This window comes from Ictidomys tridecemlineatus, unplaced genomic scaffold (genome assembly GCF_052094955.1).
Source record: "Ictidomys tridecemlineatus isolate mIctTri1 unplaced genomic scaffold, mIctTri1.hap1 Scaffold_87, whole genome shotgun sequence".
Classification (NCBI taxonomy): domain Eukaryota; kingdom Metazoa; phylum Chordata; class Mammalia; order Rodentia; family Sciuridae; genus Ictidomys; species Ictidomys tridecemlineatus.
Genome location: NW_027526114.1, coordinates 629921 through 638441, shown reverse-complemented (window position 1 = coordinate 638441; position 8521 = coordinate 629921).

The window sequence follows — 8521 nt, the reverse complement described above, 5'->3', positions numbered from 1 at the left end:
AGTGAGAAAAAAAAAATATATATATATATATTACATATTAATAATATGCATCAATAATACAGTTTAATATATATTAATAATATACATTAGTAATAATATTTTAATATATATTAATTATATACATATGTGTATTTTTTTTAACCAATCCAGGACAGCAACAAACAAATAAATACCTGTCCTGTCTTGTGGCAACATCAGCCAGGTTTATTTTGGAGGTTCTAATAGACAAAACAATTATTTATCATTATTATTTCCATTTTAACAAATGATTGACATTTTCTCAAGAGTCTACACAATATTAGTACATAATTTACAAGAAATAAGTAGTATAGAATGTATGTTTTTGTCATTAAAATGCCTAGCACATTTCACTTAGATCTCTATTGCATCCTCTGCCTTCATGCCGAAGTCTGGCTTGGCACAAATCAGGAGCCACTTGTCAAAAAGAAACTAACTTTATTTTTAGAACTACAAACGCCAAACAAAACAGCTCCTCAGGGAAAAAACCCTTAGAGCCCAACTGCCACCACCGGCTTCCACGAGCCTCTCCTCACAACAACCTCCTAACCTCCCACAATCCTCCTGCTCTTGAGGCCGATTGGCTGGGTCGCGTGGGCGGAGCCAAAGAAGTCCCCCAATGAGCAGCTCCGTGGAGGAGCCAATCAGCTAGATGTTGCTGGGGCCGCTGTGAGCCAATCATCAGCTGGCAGTCTGAAGCTTGCTGGCAGCTGGAAGTTTGCTGGGGCCCCTTTGGCTGTGGCTCTCAACACCTTCGGTCTGAATCTGCCCTGCACAGACAGACAGCCGATGGACCTGGCCCTGTTGAGGCTGCCTCAAGATCCCTACTGACTCTATATTGTCTCTTGATGAGGTCACTGCTCTGAAAAGAGGACTGAATTCATGTCTTTCTTCTGTGCCCTCTTTGTGCTGACCCTCTCCTATCATCCCTATCCCCCAGCTGGCTGTGGCCACTAACAGAGTCCCTAATGCAAACAGAACTCTGGAAGCACCATCTGCCTCAAATCACGCTTTGGTTCACCAGGCCTCTCCTGGCTACAGATTGATTTGTATGAATTTGGTGACTGCATTAAATACGATTGGAGTAAATTATGCTGTAGTTACACACTACCCCCAAATCACAGTGCCCACGACAGGAAAGTTTTGCAGAAAAACAGAAAGAAGAAGTGGGAGAACCAGAAAAATCACAAAACCTGGAGAATCTCTTCCTGACGTTCAAAAGGGGAAAATTGCAGATAACCCCTACGACGTAGAGCCAGGATTAAATAAACAGATAGCTGAACATCAGTCCTAAATGGACTAGGATCACAGAGATGGGGAGACACCATAAATAGATTGAGGGACATTTACATTTAGTTTATGTATGCATTTATATGTTGCCTCACACTCAAAAAGATTTAACGTAGTTATAAAACAAATAAAAGCAATGTAATAAGAAGAAACAGAATGAGAAGTAGAAAATCTAGACCATGACAAGCAAGGAAACAAATACAGAGATCAGAAAGACCAGCACAAACATAACAAGAGTTCCAAATTTCTCCTGAGTTTGTAGGCCTCACAAAGCAAAAGTGACATAATTATTATCAACTAAACAAGCAATAGAAAAAGCCTTTTAGTCCATTCTTTTAGATAAGCAAACTTAAACCAAACATAGACTTCAGAATCTCCCTTGTCAGCCAAGCTTTTGTTAGATGTTGACAGCAGAGGGTTCAAAGTCGCATTCATTGATGAATACTGAATAGTTGGGTATTTGTAGAAGTTTCTGAGAACAGCTCCCTAAGCCCCAAATCTTGATAGAAAAATTAAAGTTGAGTAGCTTCCCCCAGGTCTTTTGCTGCCACCTGCAAACCAGAGGTCTCCACAATAGGCACTTTGGGACCAATTCCAGGACACAAAAGAGCTCAACTGATTTCTCAGAGTGTGCCATTGTGGACCTTTTGCCAAGATTTTTAGCGTTGAAAATATTCCAACCAGTTGCTCAAGTTGTCTGTTAAAATACATAATGAAAGCTTTAATAATGCTCTACAAAATGACTGATTTGGGGTATCCTGACTCTAGGAAATCTACCAGACTAAAGTAATTGCAAAATATACTCTCCTAAATCTTCAAATTAAATATTTTGCTTTCCAATTTGCAGCAAATTGATAGAAATCAATTGAAAAGTGGTTATTTGGCCAATTATGATAATTTTGGTTTTGACTGTGACTTTTTGTATTGACTAGGGACTATCTATTAATCACCTCTGATGTGACAATGAAATCATATTGTCAGCATAAAGTATAGCATCAGAAATCACCTTCTATTCTTAACTGCAACAGTATTTATTTAAAGTCACTTATTTAGTAAAACTATAAGCTAAAATAAGAGGGACCAGAACACAATCTTCTTTAGATCACTCTATCAGAGAGTTTCTTCAACACATATTTTTTACAATAGGAATAAGGTGCAGGGATGCAGATTCAATATGAGAAACACTCTACAAAAGTTTATATTATCTAGGTTGACCCTTACTTTTATGGTGGCTTTTACAGGTCAAATAAAGACTAAAAGTTCAAAAAAGTTGCAAGTAGACACATTATATTTGAGAGATTTTCTTGGAAGATCTTAGAAGTAAAATACTCACTTCTGAAGTATTAAAAACTCAGTCAAAACTTATCTAGTAATTGATGCTAGTTATTAAATAAATGTTTACTTCTTAGAAAGAAACTGGATAAATATTGATTGTCTACAAAGATAAGGAGATATATAATTTTGAGAGAGTAGAAGACTAACAAAAAATGAGCAGATGTGTTTTGAGTTTGTTTACACATTATTGTCTTTATGTTTAATAATCACAAAAAATTGACAATGACTAAGTCAACCAATTAGAACATAATTCAAAAATTATGGTTTGACTGCTAGGCAGGTCATTATGCCCACAGCATTATCACATTTGTGAAGGACTGGAGGTCTGCAGAAATAAGGAATACTGTAGATTTGTTAAATGTCTCCAGTGGAAAAGAAATAGCTGATATTGATCACATCACCTGGAAATGGTTTTCAGTCTCTGCAGTTTTACTGGTTCCAGTCCTCTGTGACCTGATGAATCTACTGCATCCTTCCCAGAAGGTGAGAGTTAGGCAGAAAGCTTGAAAAGGGAAGATATTCATGGTGCTAAGGAAACAAAGACCCACCAGGGGAGATTGCCTAACTCAAGACACTCATCAAACTGTGACTTTACATGGGGAAGGAGGTTAAAAAGCTGTGCTGAAAATATGTCAAGTTCAGAACTCATTCTCACGTAGTTTTCAATCAAAAGCCTAAGAACCACACAGAACAAAGGGAAGAAAATTAAGAAGTAAACTAGAGTTTACAACTGTAGTGCAACCCACACTAAGCTAAATTTCTGATTTTATGGAAGAGATCCATGACTCACCCTTTTCGCTTAACAGAGGAAAGAGGGCCCCTCTTGGTAGAAGTCAATCTCATCTGGAGTGTCTGTGGTTATTTTACATACAAAATGTATATATCCTACCATAGCAGTAGGCCCATAAATAATGCACACATTGGAGTTATTAGTTAAGGACTTTAAAATGTGTACAACTGATATTTTCAAGAAAACAAGAAAAATATGGTCAGAAGAAATATAAAACATGAATAAATTCAAGGCATTTTGATTTTACATGCTTTTTAAAAGCATCAAATAGACACTCTAGAAATAAAAGTACAATGTCCAAAGTTAATTTATATTAAATAAATTAAATAAAAGTAGAAATAGTTATGGTATTTTTGACTCAAGTATTATGTTTGTTCAAAGGTAGGTACAGAGGATGGACAAGGGGTGTGGAACATGTTAAAAGGTATAACATATGTATGATTAGCATCGAAGAATGAGCAAAATGACCCAAAAGTAATATTGGAAGAAATAATGGCTAAAAATTTTCAAAAACTGCTGAAGGTCATAATGATTAAAAAAATCTCAGTGAAACCCAAGCAAGATAAATACAAAGCAAATCATATCCAAAGACATAATGACCAAACTGCTGAAAACCAAAGGCAGAGAGAAAATCCAGAAGGGTAGAAGGGAAAGAGACATGTACCTTCAGTAAAGCAACATAAGAATGATATCTGACATAGTAATAGAAATGGTGGACACTAAGAGGTAATGGAATGGGTAAAGAGAAGACAAAAAGCACTGAGAGAATGAAATACCAAACAGAATTCTATACCCAGAAAACTGAAAAAAAATTATTTTTCAGAACAAAAGAGTAGAATTTGTTGTTTCTAGGTATGTATCACGTGAATAACGAGATGTTTTCCCAGGCAAAAGAAAAATCATTCCAGATGAAAACATGGAAATTCAGAAAAGAATAATGACAAATTTTATGGAGTTTAAAATATATGTAAAACTAAAATTCTTGAAAAAAGTAATTGCTGAAAAGGGAAATAAAAGAGGTTGTAACTATGTCATGGAAGTGGTGAAAGTTCTAGTCTGTTGTGAACATGTTTCAATATCCAGGATAATCATTAAACAATATAAAAAATATGATCATAAAGGAAAAATAATGAAATTATAAAAAAATTTTCTTACCAATGTGAGGCAAGAAAGGAAATAGAAGAATAGACGAAGAATAGATGAACTCTAGATAATGGCAGAGGGGTTAGAGGGGAAGGGAGGGGGCATGGAATTATAAATGATGGTGGAATGTGATGATCATTATTATCCAAAGTACAGGTAAGAAGACACGAATTGGTGTGAATATACTGTATATACAACTAGAGCTATGAAAAATTGTGCTCTATATGTGTAATAAGAATTGTAAGGCATTCTGCTGTCATAAATAAATAAATAAATAAATTTTTAAAAAAGAACAAATTATATTTGGGCACATATAAATTCAAGAATATCAGTAAATTACTTTAAATGTTGGCAATATTCTTCAGGGAAAGATTAGTATTCTAGATGATACAATATAGGTAATACAATATGGATTTGGAAGTCATTACTTTTGACTATGAGAACTACGAGAAAATGTTTTATTGGGTCCTGTCTCAGAAATTCTAGGCTCTGTCATATTTGACATAGTTGATCCAGGATTACAAAGTTCCAGGGTGAAATCCCATTATACAAGCCTAAGGAAATACAAGCCTCTGAATGAGGCTTAATAAATGTTTGGAGAGGCCTGACTGTTTCATGTCTAGTTGTTCACATTTCTTTAAGACTTAACCTAATATAGAAGTTTAATGTTTAATAAAAAGAGAAATCAATCATGAATCAGGCATGCAGTTTTCTGGAGATCTATTCATAAAATATGGATCATCTATATCAATCTGAAAAACACTGAAAACCTGTAGTTGAAAAAAAGCCTTTCCTGTCTGCCTCAAGAGCGAGGAAGGGTTGAGTCTTTCCTTGGAGGAGGTATCTCTATCCCCTACAATACTTTATCTGTGAGTCTCAAAACGATTTCTCAGTCATACTCAGCTCTGTCAAAATATGAGAACTTCATGTTTTCTGAGGGAGCCAACAGGAAGAAATAGAAAGGAAATCAGAAAGGGGGCTTAACACTTCTTGCTGATTTTAAATGGACTAGAAACCCTTGTTTTTAATCTGTAACTGTCCATGCCATGATGAAGCGGACACATATGTCCCGCCAACTCGCATTTGTCCCCGTCTGAGCTTAGTCCCACAATGAAGCCATGTTGCAGAGAGAGCAAGGATGAGCTCAAGACGTGCCCTGCTGGCTGGCTGCCTGGAAACCTCCACAGCCAGGACAGATCCTTTCAAGATGTTCTTTTTATTATGACTTTGAACAAGAGACTGGAGAACTAAGGCTGCAAACACTGTTGGGCATTGGACTCCAAGATAAGCCCAGGTGGTGTTCCAGAGGAAATTGAACTTTGTCATGTCTCATTAAATAGACTCTAGGGTAGAGACTAGGGTCGAGAATGAGGGGAAGAAGCCCACCCCTCCTGAGAATGTTCAGTATCTTGATGAATATGGGTCCAAGGAATTAAGAGAACTGAAAAGGCCATTCATTTCTTCTCACCCTGGCAGCTCCTTGATGCTAGTGCTCCAGGAAAAATCACAAAGGACCTGTTTTTCTGAGTTTGGCAGGTGTGGCTCCTTACATGGAAATGATTGTGTCAGTAAGGCTGGATTCTTCTGGCTAATTGTCTGCAATTTTATCTGAAATCTGAGCATTGCTTCACACATAAACTATTTTATCGTATGCTGATTTCTTGAAAATCAGGAATTCCTGTACCATTATATATATATATATATATATATATATATATATATAGTATAGAAATATACATACATATATATCTTCAACTTCACTTTGTTATTCTGGAAACACACCAAAATCTTGTAGATGTCATCCTGAATAATAATTATTTACAGGATTTAAGGAAAAATTATAGTTAGCTACTTTCAAAATCTTCAGATTAACTAATTCTGCATAAGTGTGTATTCATCATGTGTTTTAGTCAAACTTTTCACCACTATTACCAAAAAACTTGACAAGAACAACACAGAGGAGGAAAAGTTTATTTTTGGCTCATGGTTTCAGAGGTCTCAGTCTATGGATGATCAATTCCATGGCTCTGGGCCCAAGATGAGGCAGAACATCATGGCAGAAGCATGTGGTGGACAAAAGCAGCTGAGGACATGGCCACCAGGAAGCAGAGAGGACAAAATACAAACCCCAAAGACCTACCGTCTCCAGCCACACCCTACCTGCCCACTCTTACCATCCAGCTAACCCATTCAAGTGGATTAATAAATACACTGATTACATTAGTGCCTTCATAACCCAATCATTCCATCTCTAAACTTTCTTGCATGTTTTTAAACAGATGAGCTTTTGGGGGATACCTCATATCCCCCAACATCATGATAGATTCAAATGTCATAGAATATCCACATGTACCAGGTACTTTTGCCTGTGTTTTTTCTTTACTCCTCTTAGCCCTTTGGATAGATTTTGTTATTCCGGTTTCACCAAGGAGATAACCAAAGGTCCAAAGGGTTCCACTATCTGATTAAAGCCAGATCTCTTAGTAATAAGGATTTGAATTAGGACTAAACACAGTGTTCTTTTTACTACTCTCCTGCTTTGTCTGTAGTCCTTATATTTGCCACTTCTGATAACCACACACAACAGCAACAGTAATTTAGAAAATGGTACTTTACACATCTTTCTATTTCATTTCATTTCATGAAGGGATTCTTTGGAAATTCTTGAAAGAAAAAAAGAAATCTAAACTGCCAAATCATTTAAACTCCGCAAAGCAAATCATCATCACTGCAATAAATTTACTAAACAAAATAATAATGATAATGATGAGATAGGATAAAGATGGGAATTGAATTTAAGCATTTATACTGTAAGGAACTCTGCTTTGAAATTTTCTTGGTTCTTTTTAAAGTTCAATGGTCAGAAACTTATTTTGGGGACAAGGGCAGGAATTATAAAAATGTATTTGGGCCTATGAGGCATGTGAGGGTTTATAAACAGGTGATTTAGCTTGTGTATATGTGTGAGTATGAGTCTCTGGGTATTTCACAAGACCATCACCTTAGACCCACATGCTCAAGGGCATGGTTAAGGCAGAAGGCAACTGGAAAAACAAACTGGAACTGCTAAAGGAAAGATGATTCAGAGCTCAGGTTTTCCTGTAAAGTGGCAAGTGAATTTAGTATTTGTGAAACTTTTCCAGTGCTGGTTGGATTCCAGAAGGACCCAGGGTGTGCATTCAGCTTGCCTCTGCCACCTTCTTGCTCTGGCTGGGGCACAAATTGCCCTGACTCTGGCCTGGCACCGCATTACACCATGTCAAGGTCCATGCTCCTCTGTCCTCATCTGCTCCGTCCAGAGATGCCCCTTCTGTTCTGCTCCTAAGGACACCAGCCAACAGAGGGGCCAGGAAATGTAGGCAGTAGGCAGAGCAGGTTCAAAGAGACTTGGAAATCTGAGCCAGAGAAAGAATCCGTGCTCTTAAGGGCAGAGAGCAAGGAAGAGAGTAGGCAGGATGAAGAGAGTAGATGGGAGCTCATGCTCCTCTCTACACCTCCCAAACCACTACCTATTCCCAGACAGAGGACAGAGACCAGCCCTTTCTGGTTTTTCCAAACTGTAATCACACAGCTCAAAGGCCCTCAAGGACCACTTAAGTCAACCTCATTTTATTGAAGAGGAAAACTGAAACTCAGAGCAAAGAAGTAGAATTCCAGGGCCATATTGAATTAGCCAACACCTGGGAATGGGGATCGTGAGACTCTAATCCTTCCTTCCATGAACCAATACTTTTGCCATGTTATTCTGACAAAGTTGAATTCTCTTGCTCTGAACACTCGGCTCCTTCTTACTCACTGTCATCCCACACTCTTTATTTTTTCTTAGTTTTTCTTGGTACATGAGATCCAAGCCTCACTCGGTTTAGTTCTACATCCAACAAGCATTGTTATTGAGCACTTTTATGGAACAGGTACACAGTGGACAAAGTCCATGCCCACCTAGGG